The sequence below is a fragment of the Miscanthus floridulus genome, chromosome 10 (genome assembly GCF_019320115.1).
Source record: "Miscanthus floridulus cultivar M001 chromosome 10, ASM1932011v1, whole genome shotgun sequence".
NCBI lineage: Eukaryota > Viridiplantae > Streptophyta > Magnoliopsida > Poales > Poaceae > Miscanthus > Miscanthus floridulus.
In genome coordinates, this window is record NC_089589.1 from 17,714,624 (window position 1) to 17,725,622 (window position 10,999).

The 10,999-nt window shown below is 48.1% G+C and overlaps 1 pseudogene; it reads right to left on the bottom strand.

Annotated features, from left to right (window-relative positions):
- Window positions 1–5,704: 5,704 nt before the first annotated feature.
- Window positions 5,705–8,258, bottom strand: LOC136488093 (probable L-type lectin-domain containing receptor kinase S.5; annotated as a pseudogene).
- Between the last annotated feature and the right edge of the window lie 2,741 nt (window positions 8,259–10,999).

The window sequence follows — 10,999 nt, forward strand, 5'->3', positions numbered from 1 at the left end:
GGAGTAATAATTTGAGTTTCATAATATCATACATTTCTAAGTATTTAAACTCTGTTCGGATCTATAGAACTAACAATAGGCAATAGGCAGACTAAAAGATGGTAACCAAGTCAAAAACTTGTTGTTAGCCAGTTAGTTGGCAAATAGGAGCTAACAAGAATTAGCTGTTAGTTTTATAGATCCAAACAGAATATTAATCTATCTGCTATAAACAATATCTATGTTGCATTTCATCAAACGCATGTGTCCATCAATCCCATCGGGCATCAAGACATACCAAAAGGATCAACGTGATTGTTCATACTAATATCTAGATAATAGATAGGATTTAGACAACATATATAGCACACATAACCTGATGGCATATAGCACCATAACGCTAATAATTAAGTATTATAGGAGTTTATCTTCCACTTAATTTATGTTTTTTAGACTTTATTATATGCTAACATACTTATAAAGTTTACCATAGAAAATTGAGTCCGGCTTTGAGATGCACTATGGTTTGTCAAAGTACATCAAATTAGGGGGTGTTTAGTTCGCGAAATAAAAATTTTTGGATGTCACATCGGATGTTTCGGAGATGTCGGAAGAGGTTTTCGGATACTAATAAAAAAACTAATTACATAGCTCGTCTGGAAATTGCGAGACAAATTTATTAAGCCTAATTAATCCATCATTAGCGCGTGTTAGTTACTGTAGCACTTATGGCTAATCATGGACTAATTAGTCTTAAAACATTCGTCTCGCGATTTTTAACCAAACTGTGCAATTAGTTTTTTTCATCTATATTTAATACTCCATGCATGTGCCGCAAGATTCGATGTGATAGTTTGGTGTGAAAATTTTTAGGAACTAAACCAGGCCTTAATAATGTGGCACCAACTTTCATGATGAAGAGTCATTTCGGTGTCATATCAGGGCAGTCCCAATGGTGCATTAATGATGGTTTCTATCCTCATTAAATGACTTGTCACATAGGTAAAACGCTGACATGGCAACGTAATTAATGAAGAAAGAGAGCAAAAATCATAGAAACGGTTTCTTCATGAAGAAATCAGGTCTACTCTTGACCCAATGCACCAAGAAACCATGAAATCGCCATTGGAGAGAAACCACCAGTTTCTAGGGAGCTCGTGTCGCACTCCCATTAGAGAAAGAAGATAGAGTTGGGAGAGAGAAAGAGAAAATAATTATTACTCATAAAAACCATGGGTTGGAAAGCAGTACTCTTTTTGGTGTGGTATCATGGCATATAATAGCCAGTAGTGGTGGGTATGCTCCACTTATTTTGGCCCTGTTTGGCCGGGCTCCCGTGGGCTCCGGCTCCTGCACTATAGCCGGGTGTCAGTCGCCCAGGGGCCGATAGGTGCCTACAGGGGCTGGAGCCGCGGAGCCAGAAAAACGAGCTTCTCCGGCTCCGATGGTGTCAGTGAGAGAGGAAAGGAGGAGAGAGAAAAACGACTCTGGTGAACAGAAGCCGGGTGTCAGCCGCCCAGGGGCCAACAGGCGGGAGCCGGAGCCCGGCCAAACGAGGCCTTTGTAGTAATGAGACTTTTGTTTGTAATGACCTCATCTCTACCCATAAACTATGTACATATGATTTTGAGTTAAATACATCAGCGGTTTCTGAACTTGTTAAGGGGTACTCTTTAGGTCTATGAACTTCGAAAATGTATTTTTGGGTGGCTAAACTTGTTAAGTGGTGCGTTATTGTACATCCCTAAACTTGTAAAATGGTACACCCCATGTTCATTTCTAGACTATATATATCGACTACTGTAGTGCACCATTTAACAAGTCTATGGGCCTCAAAATGCATTTTCTAAGTTTTATAGACTAAGTGGCATCGCTTAACAAATTCAGGGGCCCCTCATGCATTTAACTCTATGGTTTTCTAATTGGAAATTTGGTGTTTCTACCCCTACTCTACGTGTCAATGGTGATTTTACCTCTATTTTTTAAACTTTGTGATTTTGCCCCTGCGATTTTAATTGAAGCCTCCGTTTACCCCTGTTTTGTCACGGTGTTAAGTTTGATAGGATTAAATCACGAAAAAAATCAATAAAGAAAAGAAATCCACGCGAAAGTACAGCAATAACCTCGACTGTTTTTTTTTTCTATGGCCGGCCTCTCACCCGTTCGTCTTCAACGCTACGACCTTCCCCTTGGCGGCGGCGCGTCCCTTTGGCGGGCATCCGGCGGCCGCGGCAGGGCGGCGTGCGGCGGCCCCCAATGGCCTCGCAGCAGCGCAAGGGCAGCCAGCGCTCCCAGCCACGGCGTGCGGCGGCTAGGCCCTCCCTAGGCACCGCGACCCCGGCGACCTTCCCCCGGCCGGCGGCCGCGGTTATCTTCAAGCGCGTGAAGCTGCAGCGGCCCCGTCGCGCTGTCCGGGAAGATGCCGAGTTGCGCCGAGCTGGATCTTGTTCCCAGCGCCGCCGCTGCATTGTGACTGCTGGTGGGTTGAAGCTGCGGCCACAAGGCCAGCTCCAGGCCTCCAGCATCGATCTCTTTCGAGGCGGCTTCCAAGATCTCGCCAATTCACTCTCATACTTTATTGGTTTATTCAATATTTTTTCTCATGGGTTTGGGAGAGATTAGCTTTGGGAACACGTGGGCCCCGTTCGCTTGTCTTAAAAATGACTTGTTCGACTTCTTTTTTTAGTCGGAATAGTGTTTTTCTCTCCCAACAATTCAGCCAGAACAGTGTTTTTCAGCCAGTTTCAGCCAAGTTTCAGACCAGCAAACGGGGCCTACACAGGAACCTATGAATATGACCTGATTGCTGAAGCGAAGCTTGGTCTGCATCGCTTGTGCTTGGAGTTGAGAATTTCTACTGCTTGCAAGTTGTGACGTTTCGCGAAGAGGAGCTGCAGGCCCGTCGCGCCGTCCAAGAAGACGATGAGTTGCGCCGCTGGATTTGGTGAGGGAGTCCGATTTGGGTTAGCGAGATGACGCACCACACTAGACACTCCAAAAACAGCGATGACACTCCGTCGCGCCGTCCATGATCTGACTCCATTGCATTTGGTTTTGGTAATCGCGCAGCGACATGATACAGCTGAGCAGGTGTGAGATTTCAATTGGGAACACACCGTTGCGGCTGCTAATCAATGCAAACCTGTCTAATTCATATTAAAATTGTTAAACTGTTAACTTGAAAATAGAGGTAAAAACACAAATATCAAAATAAAACAAAGGTAGGGGTAAACATGTCCTTTTGTTCAAAAGTTAATAACATTAGAGGGACTTTACACAACAGGGGTAAAGTCTCCCTTCGTTTTAAAATCACGGGGGCAAAATCACAAAGTTAAATAAACAAGGACAAAATCACCATTTCGCTTCAAAACAGGGGTAGAAATGCTTAAGCCCCTTCTAATTATGATGTATTATCATGTGAGAAATGGCAGCGAAACATATGTGATATATTTGTAATATCAAATGTGAAATATTAGACAACAATCTATATTTAAATATGATAATAAAATATATAAAAAGTAGAAAGATGAAGATTAATGTAGGTTGAAGCCATTGAACCACCAATGACACCCTACAATATCACTTTCGGATAGAAGTTAGACCCAGCAATGATCCTTGTTCTATTTTTGTTTGGTATCTTTGAACTGATAGTGATATCTTTGATTCACTGTCGGGTCTTAAACGACCCGGTAGTGATAGACGAGCAAATCACTACCAATTGTCCTTTGTCGGGCTTAATTACAGCGGTGAAGGTGGGTTTAGACCCGCCAGTGATTACCGAATCTAGAGAAGTTCGTGTGTTTGCCTAGAAAAGCGATTTAGTATGAGAAAATAGGCTAAATATACTTCCTTCATCTCTGAATAAATCAATTTCTAGAATTATCTTATCTTGCAAGTCAAACTTTTTTATGTCTAACCGATAACCGATTTTATAGAAAAGAGTGCCAGATTTATAACACAAAATTAGTATTATTAGATATATACTCCCTCCATTTCAAATTATAAGTTATTCTAACTTTTTTGGAGAGGCAAAGCATCTCAAATTTTACTAAAATTATAGAGAGAATTACAAAGATTTGTGACATCAAATAAGTATACTATGAAAATATGATTAATGAAAAAACTAATGATACCTATTTGATATCATAAATATTATTATTTTATTATATAAATTTGGCCAAACTTAAGAGGCTTTGACTCTCAAAAAAGTTGGAATGAACTTATTATTTGAGATTGAGGGAGTAGTAAACTTTCATATAACATAATAATTTGGTGTCTCAAATATTTATATTTTTTTATAAATTTAGTCAAACATAAAAAAATGTTTGACTTGACTTAAGATAACTCTGGGAATTTGTTTTATTCATCGACGGACAGTGGGAGTATAACAAAATAAAAATCTACCGCATCAAATTTTGAAACAGGCGCGACAGCAAAGGAATAGCAAGCGCGAGCGCGACGGCCGTCGCCGTTGTCGTCGTCGCCGCCGCCTTCTCCACCGCAAAAGCAAGGGGAGTTGCTACGGTGCACTGGGACAGAGCGTCGATGGAGAAAGCTCTGAATCCGATTGGGAGAAAATGGCGTGGCGCCCACGCGTCTAGTCCCGAATGAATTCCGGTGTCCGACACCGATTCACCCCTTACGAAAACTTGAGGATTGGATTGACGCACCAGGCGTCCTGGTCCCTATATATTTCAGGTTTCTGCTCCTGCCACCGGAAATCATGCGTCGCTGCCATCCTCCCAAAGTCGGCGCCCGCCAAGCCCAGCCGCGACGACTCTGACGAGAGGTGGGACGCGCACAAGGCTAAGCCGGCCTGCCTAGCGTCCTCAGCCTCGTCATCATCATCAGGCCCTCGTTCTGCCGATAGCCTCAGGAGCAGCGCCGCCGGACACGAATCCCCTTGCAAGAACGCGAGCTGGCCGCCGGCCAAGCCCGGCCGGGCCGACTCCGCTGAGAGATGGGACGCGCACAAGAAGGCGGTGAGCCCAGCTTCGTCGTCGTCGTCTTCATCAGCCACGTCTTCCCTCGCAAGCAGCACCGAGTGTCCGATCTGTAGTGCGTCGTCCGCCGATCGCTGGGACTTGCACAAGAAGCGCCGCCCGCCGCAGGCCGAGCTGCTCGACGACGGAGAGAGCAGCAGTACTGGCAGCAACGACATCGACACGGAGGAGGAGATACTATGGAAGCCGCGGGCCATGTACGCAGGACCGGGCTTCGCCGTCGCCGCGCCGCAACCCCGCATGCTTCCCGTGCCAACAGCGTTCTTGGTTCGCGTTGCATAGCTGCACCGCACGCACTAATGGGTTCCGGCCGCTTGATTCTTCGGTTAGCAGAGCAAGTTTTGATCGCCTAGCTGATTACACTCATAGGCTAGTGAAGTTTCTTTTAGATAAGCAGATGCCAGATAGCAGAGATGTTAGAATTTGCTTGTGTTCTTCTAGTATGTATGTTCTGATGTCTTAGATTTCATTTGGGAGCTGGGAACGACTGTGCATCAATGCATGTGCAAGTATATGGTCTTGACTCTCACTGATTCTGTTTCAATTTCAAAAACAGTACAACTTTGCTTCCTAATAATTACTGAAGGAGGAACATTGACAAAAGGTCAAAAGTACAGCTGCAAAACAATGTGATGCAAGCATCACGAACTCTGTTTATTGACGGAGTTGAAAACATGAACCATTTGCACACATGACACTGACACATATAATGAGCATCTAATCTAATTTGCTGAAACACGCGGCAGCGACATGCTACTTGGTGTCTCCTCCATTCCAGATTCCTGGCCGATGATCTGCCCCAGCTCGACCGTGCTAGCAGTAGCAGAGCTCCCGTCCCAGCCGCTCACCGCCGTGCTATACACAGAGTTTCGTGAACGCCAATCCATGGGCGGCCACACGAATGGTGGCCTCTCAAGGGGCACGTCCGGTGCCGGCGCCGACTTGGTGAGCACCTGCACCACCTCCACCATGCTCGGGCGATCGGATGGGTTGGGGTTCGTGCACGCCAACCCAAGCAGCAGCAGACGTTTCGCCTCGTCCACAACGTTGTCGTCGTCCAGGTCCAGCTGACGGCCCTCTTCCGCGGTGAGCACGCCGTGCGCAGCCTCAAGCAGCTTCCCTTCCCGGTGAAGGCGCCACACCCAGTCCGTGATGTGGTCGTCGTCAGGCACGACATCCCCGTTCTTCTTGCCGGTGACTATATCTCGAGAATGAGCACCCCAAATGCGTAGATGTCAGTCTGGCGCGTGGCCTTTTGCCTCATCGCATAATCTGGCCCTATGTAGCCAAACGTGCCGGCGACGCCGGTGACGGAGCTCCTGTTGACAGCCACCGTGCAGGCGATACCAAAGTCACCAAGCCGAGCACGGAAGGCCGAGTCGAGCATGATGTTGCTGGCCTTGATGTCGCGGTGCAGCACCATGGGCTCGTGCTCATGATGAACGTAGTGCAGGCCCGTAGCTATGTCCCTGGCGATGCTGTACCGGGTGTGCCACTGCCAAAGACTTGTGTCGTCTTCTTGCTGCTGCCTGGTGCTGCCCCTTCGGAAGAGATGCTGATCCAAGCTACCGTTGGTCATGTACTCATAGATCAATAGTGGCTCACCTTTGTTGTAGGACCAGCCTGAAAGTTTGCGCACAACATAATCTGAGATCGCATTGATATTCATTGTGCAAAATACTAATCTCGTTGAATATACAAGGTGTCAAGGTGTATTCTAATGTCGTATGCTTTTCAGGACTAGACCATGAGTCCATGACCAATGCCTTCGTTCCTACATACAAGATACGCATCATCTATAGCTACAAGACCAGCTAATTTAGTGTAACATCCCGTGTTTTGCATATACTATGTGGTAAAAGCATGCACCATGTCCGTAAGACTGCCTATATATTCCACAATGGTAAAAGTGGTTTTATGCATATACTATGTGGTAAAAGTGTACACTGCATGCAGTGTATAAATCTATTTGAATAGCTATGTCCTTGGTTATAGGCATCAATTTTGTTAAGGTTTCTAAATGATTAGACTTATGGTTACGGAAATTGTTTTGGTCTGTACCACTAGAGTTATTTCTTAAATTTTCGTTGAAAAGTATAGCATGCAACTATGAAAAATATTTAGCTATTTATGTATTTAACTGTATATTTATTTTTACAGACAAAACGTCTAGTCAATCATTTAGGCTGTACGTACGTTAAAGTTTCATTAGACTACCGTTGTAATAACGAAGAAAATTATGGAGTATTATTAGACCATTTAAGCATAGATAGCCAAACAGACAGCCTGATCCAAATGTTACGAGCTCGATAAGGCACAACCCACCTAAGGTCGGTCCAGGATATTTAATATATCATGATGTGCTAGTCCATTAGCCCAGGCAAGGCTTAGGCACAACATTATGCTGGGTTAGCCATTCCGTGCTGACCCCACTAGCCCCAACAGATGTCCTCACTCCTGACTAAAACACAATCATAAGAAGCATAAATTTCAGACTAGAAAGTCCACCCTCCACATTCATTGCTCATACACAAACCGATTAAAATCTTGGGTAAAAAATGAATCGAATCCAGGAGGACGCTGATAGCGCCTCCGTGCCACGACATCGCCGCCACGTGGAAGTTGGCCAGGCGTGCCACTATGCAAGCTGGGTGGGGCAGCACCACCAACTTGTGCAGAAGAGGAAGGGAACTGCAGCTGAGACGGTGGCTATTGGGGAAGAAAAGAAGGAAGCTAGGGTTTGAAGACGAAGAATATTATATATATGTGATGAGTTAGCATGTGTAATAGGATGCTGGCAATATGGGGCGGCCGCACTCTCAACCCAAACATGACAAATGCTAGGGGCCACAGGCTAGCCCAAGGTATAATTAGCATTGGTCCATGCCGTGAATGGCTCGGGATAGGAGGCCTTGGACTGGCCCATGGGGCCATGGGCCTTGTGCCTTGTGGCCATCTATACATTTAATAAGGGTCGTCAATAGTGTAATGTAGTTCACAATCAAAAAAGAATAAAGGGGGGAGGGAATACAGGGTGACTTGGTACTCACTGACAAGTGAGACTATGTTCTTGTGGCGTAGATGGTTGATGATGATGCTATCCTCTTGCAGGAAGTCATCATAACGTCGGTCCTCAATATCCCACATGAACTTCTTGATGGCCACCTCCATTCTTCGCCCCATCCTCAGGTAAGCAGCAAGGAGCATGCATCGGTACATAGCCCTAAATCTACACTTCCCGAGCTTCAAGGTGTCATGGAAGTTTTTTGTGGCTTTTTGATGTCAGCACAATTGGCTAGGGACCCTTTTAGTTGTGGTCATGCTCGATGTTCCTTGGGTAGCATCGACAGAGACTGATATGACGTGCTTGATGTGGACGTAATTGATCCACATGCTGTACCTGCTCCCCATGGAGGAAGAAAAAGAATTTCCCAATGACTATGTCAATATGGACCAAACTACCATTATAGGGGTCAAATGTCTTGTCCCATCAATGGCAGTGATCTCAGTAGAGACATGGTTAGTGTTGCTGGATGACTATGATGTGTGCCCGGACAATATGGGAATGAGCTACCCTATATAATTATTGAGTGAAGGGTGGACGGCGAACAACATGCTACTCTTGGCCTGCAGGTTCTCTGGCTGGTAGAGTGAACTTGAAGTTGATGTTGAACGATGCCTCATGGAAGCTCACCACGTCATTGCTATACGTGTATTTCCATAAAAATATCATCAGTCAGACAAGTTGAATGCCACATTATGGTTGAGGTCCACCTGACTGAAGATTGGGCATTCCGTTCCCATCACAAAGCCAAGCTCTCTCCCTAATTAATCAACACTCTCCCAAATTCCCGAGTCTCAACAATGCTCCCCCTCTCCCTCCCTCTCGGCCTTTTCTCTCTCCCACACGGATCTCTCTCCCACATGGATCCGCACTAGAGTTCCCTCCTCGTCGGCCATGAGGCTGACTCCACCCCTTTTCTCACGGAGCGTTGCCACCTTTGTGGATCCAACAAAGGAGTTGTGGATATAGTGCCCAAGCGCTGGTGGGACATCGCCGAGTTGGTCGCCGACAAGGATGACATGGACACAGAGGTGCTGCACCACACGATGGAACTCCACCTCGACCATGTTCTTGACTAGCTCCCTAGAGGATCCGCCAAAGGGGTGTGCGGATCTGGTAGAAATGAATATTCACCTCCATTAAGTCGACCTCCTTGATCCTATCAGCGGGATCTAAGGAAATCGCCAAAATGGACCGTACCAATTACTTAGAGTATGATGAAAACAAGGTGGCAAATTTATTTCTCCAAATCTAGTGGTTGTTGGGTCTGACAAAGGTGCAGAATAGCAGATTCGACGGTTAGCGCCCACCCAACGGACCGAGTCATAACCTACTAGAACAACCCTTGGACAAAGGGCGGGAACAAGAGCCATGGAGCAGGTGCACCGTCTCCCTACTCAGGAAACTAGGCCCGCCGCCTACTTGGGTGTTGGTGTAATCCAGAAGCCAAGTGACCTTGGAGCAGGAGCTGAGCAGGAGCGGGAAGCTAGAGCAGGCATTGCGTCATCACAATCCTGGTGCCGATGGCAGCGAAGGTCAAGGGAAGCCCCCGCCGCGCCTCCAAGCGGATGATAGGCTGAGGCAAGCGCCGAACAGCGTCTTTGCCAGAGGCGGCAGTGTTCTTCCTGGAAGAACGCGTCTGACGGGAAGAGGGGGGCGACAAGCTTATCTCGAGGATGCTGTATCCCCACGGATCGTCATCAAGGATGAGTTAGAGGCGCTGCTCCTGCTGCGGGCGCTGAATTTTTTGTTTTTTTTTTTTTGCCCTTTTTTTTTTGAAAGTTTTTCACAAATACGCCTATGAAGGTATGCTTTCAAAATCTAGACCCCCACCTTAGCGTCGGAGTAATTGATGCCGAGCTTAAACGTCTCGGCACCATTGTAATTGGCGCCTAGGTGTTGGGGCCACGTCGGCACCAACGCAGAGCTGGCGGTGACATGGCAGCCAGCTCGGAGCCGTGGATCTTGGTGTCGAGCTTGGTGCCAAAGATCTTGCCGCCGAGCCGGCCTTACAGGTGGGTCTATTTCCTTTCTCTCTTCGTTCCTTCCTTTTCCTCTCTTCCTTTCTATCGCCCGACGCCTCCCACCGCCGGCACCGCTCGTCCTCGCCGTCCCCCGCCCCGACCACCGCCGCCCTATCCCCAGGCGACGCGCGTCGGCCGCCTGACCTGGCCGCCCCGGCTGCTGCAACCCAGGACCGCACCGGCGTCCCCGCAGCGGCCGCCGCGCCCCGCCCGCGTTGCCGGCTCGGCGCTTTGGCGTCCCCACTGCCGCGCCCACGCCGGCGTCGCCGACCCGGCTTCCTTCTCGCCCCGCCCAGCCCCAAGCGTCACCCAACCCCCGCCCACCCCATACCCCCACCCATCGGCTGCGGCCCCCGCCCGCCCCAGTCGCAGCCGCTATCGTGCCCCACCGTGGCGCCGAAGTCGCCGCCCCGGCCCACGCCCTGGCTCCCCTCGCCCCGACCCGCCCCAGGCGTCACCGGCGCGGCGCTCTGCGCCGTCGCACCCACCTCACGCCGGACCGGCCTCACCGACGTGTTCCCGCCCGTGCGGCTGGGCTCCCCGCTGCCCAGCCAGCATCGGCTGCTGCGCCCCGGCCTCCATGCCATGGCGGGCCCAGGCGCTGCTGCCTCCCCATCCTCGACGTCCGGCCGCACGCGTTGGTCCGTTTCCCACACCGGGGGTCCGTCCCCGCGGCCCTCCACCGCGCCCGGCGCCTCCTCCTGCTCTCCAGCATGTCATGCACTACCATCATTGGACAGGTAAATTTCGTGTATATGCAATGTAGTTAGTTAGTGAGGTTGAATTGTTGTGTAGTAGTTAGTTTATTGATGTACTTAGGATGATAATGTGATAACCTATTTAGTTTAATTAGTTGGTGATGTAGAGATTAGGTGATAACCTAGTTAGACTGTTTACTTTGTTAGTTAGCTATCTATTTAGTTAGTTAT